Raw genomic sequence first — 12,836 nt, 5'->3', positions numbered from 1 at the left:
AGATGTTACAGTGCTCAGCCTTGAACATGAATCTGTGAGAGACTATCACTCAAGAGCCAAATCTGGAGGTCTCTGCTCTGGCTTTAAATGGGCAAAGTAAGCAGAATTCTGGTGAAAAGTGAAAAGGATGGGAGCAGAAATTAGAAATGGCATTTTATGAACAGTGCTGAGGGGTGCCTAAATCATTCCAAAAGATATATCAAAAGGATACAGAGACATAGCTACTTTATTGCCCTATGAGATCCTACTGGGCAGGAAATACATTGTAAGGGACTGAGACTGGTGCTTATGTCTGTTACTACCCTTGCTGTATCTCTTCAATCTTCCCTTATTTTTCCCAATTCCTCCTTTACTCACCAGGACTCATCAAGTCGCTCTGTTCAGTCTTAGTGTGCCAACTGCTGCTATCCCCTGGTCCCAAGCTGCACCTGTAAAAACATCTTTCATTTTCCTCCAGCTTTTGCCTTTGAGTCTTCTGTTCCTGTGTAAAACGGAGAAAGACTCTATGGGGTAAAGAAATGGGCCACCAGGAATGATGAAGAACAAACCTGCCAGGTGCCTATCTGTGAACAGCAGCTTTTTTGCTGCTGTGGTGATTCCATAGGGGCCAAGAAGTGTCCAGACACTGCCTGTTTTCCTGAGAGCAACAGCCTCTTCCTTTAGACATATAGGACAGGACTGAAGTCCTTGCTGTTCTGCCCCACTAGTAATTTTGGGCAGCAATTTCAGCCCAGCTGTGATTTCAGAAACTTGATTTTCAAAGAGATCTGAGATGTGAACATGAGGTGTTACTGAATCAGGCTCAAGCTATCTCCAGTCCGAGATACTTCTCTTTCAAACAATGCGCTTGAAATGTTGGCTTTATTTCAAAAGAGACCTGGTAGCTCACTGTGTCTGTGAGGTTCATTCTCTGTGGGCTTTTCCATCTTGTGAGACTCTGCAACTCCTTTATTTGCACGCTATGTTTATTTCAGATTTTTCTCACAAAGAAAGTCTGGGATGAACTTAGAAGCCACAGTGAGAAAGGTCACCATTTTATTTAATTATTTTGAGTTGTTTTCCACCCCCTACTCAGAGCAGCCCTCAGGGTTCGGTAATTAGCAATGAAGTGAAGGGGGAGCGATCTGGACTTTGGCCCCAGCTGACCTGCTTGGTACAACTCCTCTGATTAATGCACCTGGTCACATGGCAGCCACAGAGACTTGTTGCTGGGCATCCAGAGGTTTCCAAGGGAACCACTCCTGCTCCTGCCAGAGCTGCTCTGGGAGAGCCGCAGCCCAGAGGGCCCAACACCCAGCCAGCAGCACCGGGGAGTTGCAAGGTGCAAGAAGCAGCCCAAAGCAGGGAGCACCTGCCCTGAATGGAGGGATATTCAGCAGCACATCTAACACCCATTTCCCAAATTGCGTTTAAGGACTCTTGTATGACAAAGACCTTTCTGGACAGAAATCCCATTCCCTAGCAAGCTGCACATGGAGCTGACCTGCCTGCACTGCAGAGCTCCCTTGCAGCCCCATATCCTCTCCCTCCCCAGGCTCTCTCTGCACACAGACGGAGTGTTGCCTATGCACAAGCCTATGTCTCTTAGATATTTTGGATGCTGTTTTTCACAATACAAGAAGTTGGTGCCCTAAAGAAATTAGCAGGCAGGACGTTTAAGACAGAAAAAAAGAAGTGCTTTTTCACACAGCACGTAATTAAATTTTGAAGCTCATTTGTCACAGGATATTGTGTAGACTGAAAGTATAAATATGTCCAAAAGGTTTTAGGTGAGTTTATGGAGGTTCAATCTATCAATGGTGATTAAACTTAATCATCCGGATGCAACATCCAGGCAGTCCTCACAGATTGCTGGAAGCTACAAAACTGCAGCTTGGAGAAACCTCGTTCTTTAAATGCCCTTTCTTTGTGCACTGTCCTATGCATCTCCTTATAGTTACTGCCAGAACCAGTTCTCTGGCACAGGGCGACCTCTGCTGTGTATCAGTCAGCCCACGTTTATATTCCTAAGCATGTTGTGAGATGTTGTTTTAGGCTTTCAGAGGGATCTTAATAGTAAATCATTTTGGAAGCCTGGTCCTTCAGGAGTCTCCTCTTGTTTATTCGGCTTCAGGTTACATGCTATTCCCATATAGGCTCAAACAAAATTACACCTCTGTGAAACTCACCTCGTATGGTAAATTCCAGACAGTTAATTCAGCATCATTTAATAACAGATTTGAACGTGGTGTCTCTTTTGAAGAGAAATTCCAGAAGGTAGAGAAAATTAGGCTTCAGTTGGCTCAAAAGTGTATATTACCATGTAGCATGGCAGTCTAAGTCAGATCCCACTATATTAACCGGAAGCAAATTCAGAAAACAATGTAGCCATTGTGCTTACAACAGATTTTTTTCAGGCAGGGCTGCTCTACATACTTTTTCCAGGAGAAGAGTAAACTCGTGTGAGGAAAGATGTAGAGATAAATTCTGCTTCTCACATGCTGTGGAGTCCCTGTGGAGTATCTACAAATATCCGAGTGCTTCTTAACTAGCACAGAATTTGCTGGCAATTAGTGAGAACTAGGATTTCATGGTGCTACAGAGGATACCACAGAGGCTACAGAAGCTACCACAGAGGCTAAGTCCTAAGAAATCCACAAACGTACGTGGAATTATCGCAAATTTATACTAATCTTGAGCTGACTGCAAATACCAGAGGCAAATGGCAATCCTTGGCCATTGCATATCTAAGAGAGAACAGTGAGTACTGGTTCATCAAGTCTCTATGTTTTGTAGTATTTCACTTCTTGCAGAGGACAATAATGCTTCCAGAGAAAGACCTGTCCCCTCCAATAGGCAAAATCAAATGTCTGAGCATTGTCCTTTTTGCATGCATGTACAAAGTCCTCTTATGGTGCTTCCAAATCATAACATGCTTGCTGTGCATTTATTTTTGACGTTCCTTCTTCACTTCTTTCTCTTCTACTCTCATCCACATCTATCCTTTTCTGCTCTTTCCTTCCTCTCTGTCTCAATTCTACTGTCCCTCCACATCATTCCAACCCAAACACCGAAAGCTTTTTTTGGACAAAAATGATGGAAAATAAACCCCTTGTGACGAGCTGCAGTATGTGCTCTGCTAGAGAGCAGTCTTATTCATTAAGGTAATGATCTTGTATGCATTTGGGCATGTTATCAGTAACACTCCAAAGGGAAATGGACTGCTTAAATCTATTATACCACTGTTTTATTCACGATGTGCTGCCATTTACCTCCTACATGACACTGGGCTCTAATAGCACTTGTTCTGAGAAACCCTGCACATTACCCACAAGCAGTTCATTAATCTACTGTTTTCGTTCTTGAAAATAAACAAACAAATAAATAAATAAAAGGCATCAACCACACCAGAGCACAGATGCTGAGTGCTCAGCTAAAAATGAAACAAAATTGTTGTGCCAGCAGCTCCAAGGTAACCCTACACAGAATAGCACTTTCTGCCGATGGGAAAAGTAGGGGGACAGGGCTGTATGTTGGGGAACAAGCAAAGCTGCCAGCCAGCAGCTGCTGCAGGGAGACTTGAAATATCTGTTTCCTGGAGGATCCAAGCCAGTGTAACCTGCATCAGAATCAGTTCCCAGCTGGTGATATGAGCTCCAGCTTGACTGCAGTTCCATCCCAGAACATCAATTTTCCCAGGCAGAAGAAAGGAAATGGAAGGCATCTCTGAACTCCAGCCTGTTATCGCACAGGGGACTGGCAGAATTTACTCCGACCTGATACAATGAGATGTTTCTTGAGAGCCCTCAAAGAAAAGTTTCCCAGCCCCACTCCTGAAACAAGATCTACGGACCTTTTCACTTCCTCCCAAACCCACGGTGGTCATTTATTATTATTAAAAAATTAAAAAAATAAAAAATCAACAACTGCTTCATAAAACAGAAAGAAGAACTTTTTCATAAAAAAGAGCTCCGTTAGCGGCCCAGGCTTTCTTTCCCTTCTCAGCACTGTGCTGAGGAGGCAAGCTGCTCCACCTCCTGGCTGACTGAGCTCCCTGTCCAACTTCTCAGCTTCGAGCAGAGCTCACTGGAGAATGGTGAAGGTGTGGTCCAAACGTGATTATTTCTGCCAAATCTCTAACACTAGCAAACAAAGCCTCCTGCTTACAGGAAGATGCAAGGCTTGTGGATAGGAGCTTACTTAAAAACAGTTGCTCATGCATGTGAAAACGACAGAATATCTGTGTCCACAAAACAGGCACAGACAGAAACAAGAGGTAACATTTTTTCAGCCAGGAGAATTCAGGAATCTGGGGTCTGTTCCTCTGAGACTTCTTGGCTCACTCTGTACTGCTTTGTCTATGAAAAAAAAAGCCACTCTTCTCTGGTTTCCTATAGAAAAAAAGAAAACATAGAGGTGAGATAGTCTGGCTGGTGAGAATTAGTGATGCAAACGTTGGTCTTGAGGATCCATGGCATCTCGTTAACATCTACACTCCTCTTCTTGTCAAAGAGATTCCTTTCCCAGCTGGAAAAAAGGATAAAGATGCTGGTAGCCACAGAGGAAAGGGAGCAAGATGAAGGATTCCACTCTGTAGATGTTGTAGGGCAGAAATAACTGCAAGAGGCAGTAATGAAATGATAGATCTTCTCTAATTCAAGACCGTAGCTGCTGATTCTGGTCAGTGAGCAACCACAATCTGCCTACCAGATGTGCACAGCTGTCCCACAACCAAAGCACTCCCACAGGCCAGATCCTCTGCCCTGCCTGCTTCAATGTGTCTACACAGAATGGCTCACAATGAGTGCAGTAGTGAGAGGTACTTACAGAGGCATTTATTCTAATACAAAATGTTCTCTTAGGGCACAAGAGGGATGGAGTAAGGCTGAATGAACTCCTCTCCACTGAGCACTGCTTCATTGAAATCAATACATTATTATGGTAGTGACTCCAGCCCTTAATATTCTACCACTGAACAGCATCATGTCTGTGTTGAACAAGGGAGACTTAGTCTGAGAAAAATTCTTTTTTATGATGCAGATACTCAAGTACTGGGACAGAGCACTAGGAAAGGGATAACATTTCCAATTCACAAGGTTTTGGAAAGGGAATTAAAACAATGCTCTTCCAGAGTAGAGTAGATGTAGGGCAGGGAAGGAGAGCCTTAGGGCAGCAGGATGGAATGTCTGCTCAGCCTGATTTCTGTTCTTGTGAAAAAAACCCAAACATTTAGATCAGGTTTTTCAGAACTGAATGATCTCCTGATAGCGCTTTGAATGTTACTAGTGAACGACTCCTAGATTCAGAGGTTGCCTCTGCCCCTCTTTCCTGCTTCTTTTCTCCAAATGTTTCCTGAGGCTTACCTGCTAACTGACATGTAAAACAGAGGGGCAAATCTCTCCCTCACCCTTTGCTTATCTCTGCCTCTCACTGCCCCACTTGAGGCCTGTTTTCTTTTTTGATGCTTCTAATGAAACTAAGTGACTGCAACCAAAAAATTTCCACTTCCTGCCTCTGGGCTGATTACTGCTGAGCTGACAAAGGCAGCATCCTGCACTGGAGCCTCTAAGGATGGGAAACCTCAGGGGAAAGGGTAAAGTGGTGCCCGTGCCCTCTGCTCATCTAGCATGGTTAGAGTACTGACTGCCTAACCTGACTATCTAAGAGAGCAGGACCTGACCAGCCTGACTTCAGGGACCAAGGTCTCTGGGAAACACGCACTAGTGCACAGATGCATGACATTCTCAGCAGTCCTTGATACTGGGCTTCAGTATCGGAATAAGCAAAGTCCCTTCACCAGCCATGCTACAACAATCTTGGTTGGTACTGCTGAAAGGGGAGCTGGTCTCGCTTACTATTTTTGTTATGCTTAATGCTGCCAAGAGACACAACTCAAAGCCTTGGTGGATGGATCCTGTTGTGCCCTAGGTTGGGGTGGACAAATGGTCCATCATTCCAAACTCTGGAGTCTAGTGCAAGTTCCAGCCGGGCTCAGTTTTTCTACATCTCACCTTGCTGTCTCAAGAGGAAAGTAAACAAGATTCTGCTCAGCATTGCAGAGAACAACTGCTCAAGTGTTGCCTGGCAGACGGGGCCCAAGAGGGAGACCATGTGTTACTGAGTGAGGGTTTTAATTCCTCCCTGAGAGATCCTGGGCTGAAGATACCCGAGCAAGTTCAATGGGATAAGAGTCACTAGAGTGCAGCCATGACCTTGATTCCTACTTCAGTCCTTGATGACTGGGCATCTTGCAGAAACAAGTCATGGCTAGGTCCTCAATTCTACAAGCCATTGGATATCTCCTATTCCCCAAACTGACTTCTTCTTTCTCTCTCCACATCTCCACCCTCTTTTCATATCGGCAATCCTCTACATTTATGCAGTGTGTTCCCTGTCATGAAGCTGGGCAGAGGCTGCATAACTTTCCTGCAGCTCTCACAGCTGCCACTACCTGCCCTTACACATCCTGCTCTTATTGTCCAAAAAAGTGCCACTACCCCGTACAAAGGCCATTTCCTTGATACCTCATTTTTGACTGTTCATTTGGCTCCTGCAGCACATCCTGGCAACACTGGAGGGCATTAGAGGAGTACTGGGAAGGTTTTGGTAATGCTGTTAGAGCTTGGAGAAGCTGCTGGCATCTCAGACAGAGAAGAGAATAACATCCAGGGAAGTCTGGAGAAGGAAAGAGCAATCTGCTGCTACTCAGTGTGTCTGAGAAGCTGGGAACATACTGCATTAAACTGATAATAATACCTTGAACAACAAGATAGTAGTTTCCATCTGGCCTAGTGCTGAGCTTGGTCTCTCTCATCTCTTCCCTGCCACAGCCAGGGAATCTTAGTCATAGGGTTGGCCATAGGTCATCCAATCAGGCGAGCAAAGATGAAAAAAGCCATATAGCAAGAGCAGGATGCTCAGAAGCAGCAGCACCAGCAGCTGCTGCTGCAACTCTTGAGTCTCCTCTCATCCCAGCTAGACCCTCCTTAAGCTTGGGAGGTGAAAGATGCTAAGAGCTATTTGCTTAATTAGTAGCAATAGCTGAAGTACTTGAGAAACAAAAGCTCCCCTCTCTCTCTGTGCCCCACTTTTACTTGGGAATGAGGGTTGGGGAGCAAATTGCTTGGAAGCCAGAAAGCACCTTGGATCTCGTCACCATGGCTGCACAGACACAGACTCCTGTTATCTCCAGAAGAACAAAACCCTCCTCCCACCCTCTTCTGTCTCAGCTGGAGCTGATAAAAGGAGAAGAAATAAACAAAACACATTTTTAAAAAATACCTCAACCCAAAATAGCAAATAAATACTCAGGGAATAAACCAATCTTTGAGAAAACATATTTGTTGCTGCAGTGGCTTTTGGGTTTCTGGAGAGTTGAATGACTCAAATGAGGATTTCAGGTTACAGAATCCATCTCAGTAATGCCATGAATTATAAAATCATTACTCACAAACATGATAGATCATGACAATTGCTTGAGAATAATGGTCTCTAGCTATACATATCTAAAAGTGTAGACCTGAGTTATTTTTATATAGGGATGTGTGTACTGTTACAGTGAGTATATAGAATTTTTACGGACTCTTGTTTGAAACCCACAGGATCACAACTGTAAATTTTCCATGAGACTCTTCTGTATCTGTATTTCACAATGCGCATGGAGAGATAGCAAGCAAATAGGCAGGGTAAGATAGCAGAATTAGTCACCTAAAAGAGATTTTGATGCTACCAGTTAAACTGCTTTTGTTATCTGGGCACCTTCACTCAGTGTGGATAGGATTTCTAGAGTAACACGGAATGAAAAATAAAGTGGGACTTCGATGTGTACTCGTAACCAAAAGGGTAAAAATATGTCAAATAGCATAGCAGTAAAGAACTGAAAACTAGCACCCATATATTTATGCACTGAGAGAAATTAGTTGCTCCAGGCTGGCTTCCCACATAAACTGGATAGATAATTTCACTTGGTGCTTCACGCATCAAGCTCTGACCATCTGGCTGAATGTGAATGTCTTTCTTTCAGCAACATGTCTCATTTTGGCTTGATGCCCCCAGGGCCACCTCCCTACAGCAGGCGCTATTTCAATGTTTAATTACACTTAAAGTTGAAAAAGGACAGCTTATTTTCAGTCTGTATCCTTCCAGTATCAGCTTCTGGATACGGAATCATTTGCTGTCTGTGTATGCATGCAGGGAGCTGTATGCTTAAATCAACCTGTTAACTGCATAAGAGATTAAGGGTCAGAGGATGGCTCACACAACAACTCTGTTTTTTAAAAATAAGTCATTAATAGGTGAATAAACAATGGGAATAACTGCTAATTCAAAATTTAACCTAGAGTTCCCTATTTTGCACTGACTGGCAGACATAGACTGTTCTTTGGATCTTTTTCATTATCAGTAGTTGAAATTAAAATGCTTGTAATTCTATCAAGAAAATTATGACTTTGTTACACAATATACATTTTGCTTATGTAAATTTTGTCTTTGTTTACAACATTTTCTTCCAACTGCCAAGAAATACTTTCTTTTGACTGAGAAAGGCCAAAGAATGCCACATTAAACAGCTGATTATGCTTTTCAATTTTTCCACACAAGTATTTTCTACTATCAGCATTTCCTTGGCCAAGCATAGCGAAGTGTTACCTATGTTAGTCTAACCTGGGTCACAACAGAAAAATCAGCAAGTGTGGTTTCTGTCTTGGGAGACTCACAGGGCTTGATAGCTCTAAAACTTAGCTGACCTTCTTTTGCATATGGACCTACATGGTTAAACTCATCTAGATCATGACAACAGCTTCCTCAGACTGGCCTGAAAAGATCAGGCTTTTATTGATAGCTCTGAGGACACTGTTATCGCTACAGAGAGCATGCTGCCCTCATCTTCTCCCACTGCTGAATAAACATGAACATCTGCATAGCTATTGTAATAACAGCAATGTTAATATTAATGATACTGGAGTGAGATCTAGGTCTAGTCTCCAGTGCTCACATTCTCCTGGTCAACCATCTCTCTCAGATGTCTTTGAGAGCCTGGTTTAAAAAATCATCTTGAAGCAGCTGCTGATTTTTCCCCAAACCCAGCAACAGTTAAAAAACTGAGTGTAGGATTTCAAAGCATATCAGGTGTTCCAGTTGGGTGTGGACATTCAATGAACTTATAAGATAAATAAATTGCTGTAAATGGCAGCCCAGGACTCTGAGGCTCCATTGTACCTATGCCTCTGTCTTGCTGCATGCTCCAGAAAAAGTACCATCTCATTTCATTTTTGACAGAGGAAGAGCAGTATGTCTGGGCCTGAGGTATAAGAAGTATGCCTCTTAGAAAAAAAGGCTCTGGAGAAGACCAGTGTTCCCCTTACGCTCTGTTTGATGGACAGGACTTACACTGGTGCTCAGGGAGGATGCTGTGGCTGAACATCACTGTCACCACTGTGCCCTATAACCAGTTACAACGAAAGACTGGTTTCCAAAGGACACATACGATTGTGCTCACATGCTCCTTGGTGTGGCAGAAATAGCTAATATTTTCTTTTTGCAGAGCCAGTATTTGACCTCTCTCTTGCCTGCTGACTACGTGTTCCTTTTATATATTAGCATGATGCGCTGGTTGTAGTGTCTCCCCCTTCGCTATCACTCACGTACATCCACCTCTCATCTCCCAGTATCCACCAACTCCCAGCATCTGTGCCACTTACTTGGCCTCTTTTCCTTTATGCTACTCCCCTCTACAGTGGTGTGACTACTATTGTGTGGTCCCTGCCACACAAAAGCTAGCCTGACCTAATTTAAATCAGTCCTATTGAAGCTGTTCTTGTTTTATCTCCCAGCACAAGGGCTGCACTCCCCATTTCAGAGGTAGCACAAATGAATGGCTAATTGGGGGAGTATTGTGCAGGCAGTGTTTTCTCCATGCCCTGACTGTCAGCTCTCCTGTTCGATGGTGCTCCAAGTTCCCCTCTCTTTTAGCAGCCGCAGGCTGTTTTGAGAGCAGAGGGAGAAAAAGGGGAGAAAGAAACTCTGCAGTCATTGCAGCATGTCGGACAAACAAAGCACAGCACAGCCACGTTCAGCACACTGGTGAAAAGGTCAGCTGGGGGAGGGTTTCCTTCTTCAGAAAGGGCAGGTGCTGGTGATAATAGTAGAGAATATCCATCCTTCACCTCCAAGCCACCCCCTGCTTTCTTTTTTTTTTTTTTTTTTTTTTTTTTTTTTTGTGTGTGTGTGTGTGTGTGTGTGTGTGTGTGTGTATGTATGTGACAGTCTTTCTTCAAACTCTAGAGATTGCCCTTGGGGAGGGGAGGTGAGGCATAGGTGGCTTTCATATGTGAGCTGTGCCACAGGGTTTGTAAATCTTGAGAGCAGAGAATGGGTCAGGGGCTGGAGGGCAGGCTGAAATGTTGCCAGTTCACTTCACCCTCCTGAGCAAACTTTGAGCAGTCATCACCGACTGACCTTTGTAAGCAAAGTGAGCAACATCCCTGGGAGCTATTCCAATCTAGGACCCATCTACACTGTGTCCCAGGGTCCACCACTGACTGACTGAGGGATGACTGCAGTATTTTTTGAGGTGGTTTGGGAGTTAATACCAGACACACAATATCTTTTTTTCTGCTTTCTGCCTCTCATAGGTACCTTCCAAAAACTTCCTCCCTGGGGCTGTTTGGTCTGTTCATCTCCTTTTGCCACTGATCATTTGATTGAAAGATAGATCTGCAGAAGAAAAAACTTGAAGCATTTGAGTCTTTTCATTGATGGTCTTGGTTCACTGCATATTCCATTTCTTCTGCACTAGGGAGAGGACTTTACCCTTACATCTTGATAAGATTTTCCCCCACCACACTTAGGTGATAACACAGTGCAAAGGTTGCTACCAGAGTCCCCTTCTGCAGGCTCCACCAGTTGCAGGCAAAAAGAGTGTAACACCATGATATTAAACAGTGGTGTGAAGCAAACAAGTCCCAAGGGTCAAGATTTGTTATGGACTTTAATGTAATATTCTAAACCTTACTGCCAGTCAAATTAGAGAAAACACCAGCAAGTCAGAATTTAAAGACATGTGACAACCTTCTCTCTATTCCTTTTGGCTCCAAATCAAGAGATTAGCCACTACAACATAAAATTAAGTATAACCATTAGGTTTTTCTTTTCTTTCTTATGGGTTTATGGTTCATTTATCTCATCTAATTTTTTCTCTGCAGCAAGCAGAGCATAAGACACACTTCAAATAACAAAATAAAATGAGAAAAATGAATTATCATATTACCATCTTATCCCAAGGGCTGAAGATTTATGAAAAAAAAAAAAAGACAAAGTAGTGCTATAGGAGCACATGCATTGCTAACACTGCTCTAAGATAATAATAAGGATATGGTGTATTCCTAGAACCACACAAAATTGGGACCAGGGACTTTACCCAAAATCTCAGTGATGAGAGACTCACTACATGGCAGTTGCCAGTGTCATTATACAGACAGTACACACTGTCTTGGAGAGACACAGGCAGTGAGCGTATTTTGCTTTAGGGAAAGTTTACTTGCAGGAAGGGAGAAGTAGCACGAAATGTTAGATAACCCACCACCAGTCATCCACCAGCCTCTGTCCTGAGGCCAGATTCACTCTGAGCAGCACTGCAGGGAGCCCCACTCCCCGTTTGCCACTGTTATACCGACATCTGGTGGCAGCTGCCTCAGGGAAAGGAGCTGATACTTCTTCACATGTGGCCCAAAAGCACATCTTGTCCTCATGGCCTGCATACAGCCTGCACACCTGGCTTCAGTCTGAGCCACAAGGCTGAGGGGCGGGCATGGGCTGAGGGGTGCAGGCTGCCAGGAGGGCATGCAGCAGGCCTGAAGCCTCCAGCAGTGCCATGAGGAGCTGGGCACGAGGCCTCGTTGTGCTATGGGAATTGTGCCCTGTGTGAGGAATGCACGTTCTGCTCCTTGCTGGGCTGTTCACCTTTCTGAAAGGAACAGCAGCAGAATGCCCTCATACGCAGTGGTGTGGGACAAACCACCTCTTCCTCAGCCAGCAGACCTCTAGAGACAATAATGAAGAGACAGTCGTCACTCATTATGGCTAGTCGCTCAGAACCCCACGCAAAATTTGCTGGTTCTTGGCAAAGGGTTCCCTAAGGAAATACAGGAATGTCCCACACACCACCGACCCTCGTGATGTGCAGAGCACGCGCTGCTGAACAACAAGAAGCACGTCGGGTTTCCGTAGTGTAGCGGTTATCACGTTCGCCTCACACGCGAAAGGTCCCCGGTTCGATCCCGGGCGGAAACATTTTATTTTTTTTTCACTTCCTTTTTATTTCTTTATTCTTTTCTTTATCCCTCGTATGATTTTATTTACCTCCTCCCAACTCTTCGAGGCTCCGCAGCTCCTCTCGGTGAGAGTTGGGGCCGAAAGGATAGAACTGCGCTCTCAAAGCAGGGCAACGTACACATTCCACCGCCAGCGCCCAAATGGGGAAAACTGCGCTAGGTCACGCGTTTTGGAGAGGCTTCAAAATCTATGCGAAGCAGAAAATCATTGGAATACTCTATGTAAGGCTAAACAGAGGCTAAAGATATGCTAGGAAAGTCAGAAACCTGCATTTCAGTAATCATAATGCCCCGTACACTACATGATGTTTTGACTGAAACCCAAAAACAAAAAAAAACTTAGAATCATGACAGAAAAAAAAAAACAAACAAACCCGCCTGCGTTGGCCGGGAATCGAACCCGGGTCAACTGCTTGGAAGGCAGCTATGCTAACCACTATACCACCAACGCACTGCAAGTAACATGCGCCCGCTTTGTGTAGTAACCAGAATCACAAGGACCCAACCACTTTTCCCCGGAAGGGGTTG

General features: G+C 44.2%; 2 non-coding genes across 2 annotated transcripts; one reads left to right on the top strand and one right to left on the bottom strand.

Annotated features, from left to right (window-relative positions):
- The first annotated feature begins 12,194 nt into the window (after positions 1–12,194).
- Positions 12,195–12,267, top strand: TRNAV-CAC (transfer RNA valine (anticodon CAC)). The gene has a single exon. It is a non-coding gene; the product is annotated as a tRNA-Val (tRNA).
- A 420-nt stretch (positions 12,268–12,687) lies between these two features.
- On the bottom strand, positions 12,688–12,759 carry TRNAG-UCC (transfer RNA glycine (anticodon UCC)). Its single transcript has one exon. It is a non-coding gene; the product is annotated as a tRNA-Gly (tRNA).
- Positions 12,760–12,836: the final 77 nt, after the last annotated feature.

This window comes from Lagopus muta, chromosome 26 (genome assembly GCF_023343835.1).
Source record: "Lagopus muta isolate bLagMut1 chromosome 26, bLagMut1 primary, whole genome shotgun sequence".
In the NCBI taxonomy this organism is placed as follows: Eukaryota; Metazoa; Chordata; class Aves; order Galliformes; family Phasianidae; genus Lagopus; species Lagopus muta.
The sequence above is the reverse complement of the archived record's forward strand: the minus strand, read 5'-3'. Positions and strand labels throughout refer to the sequence as shown.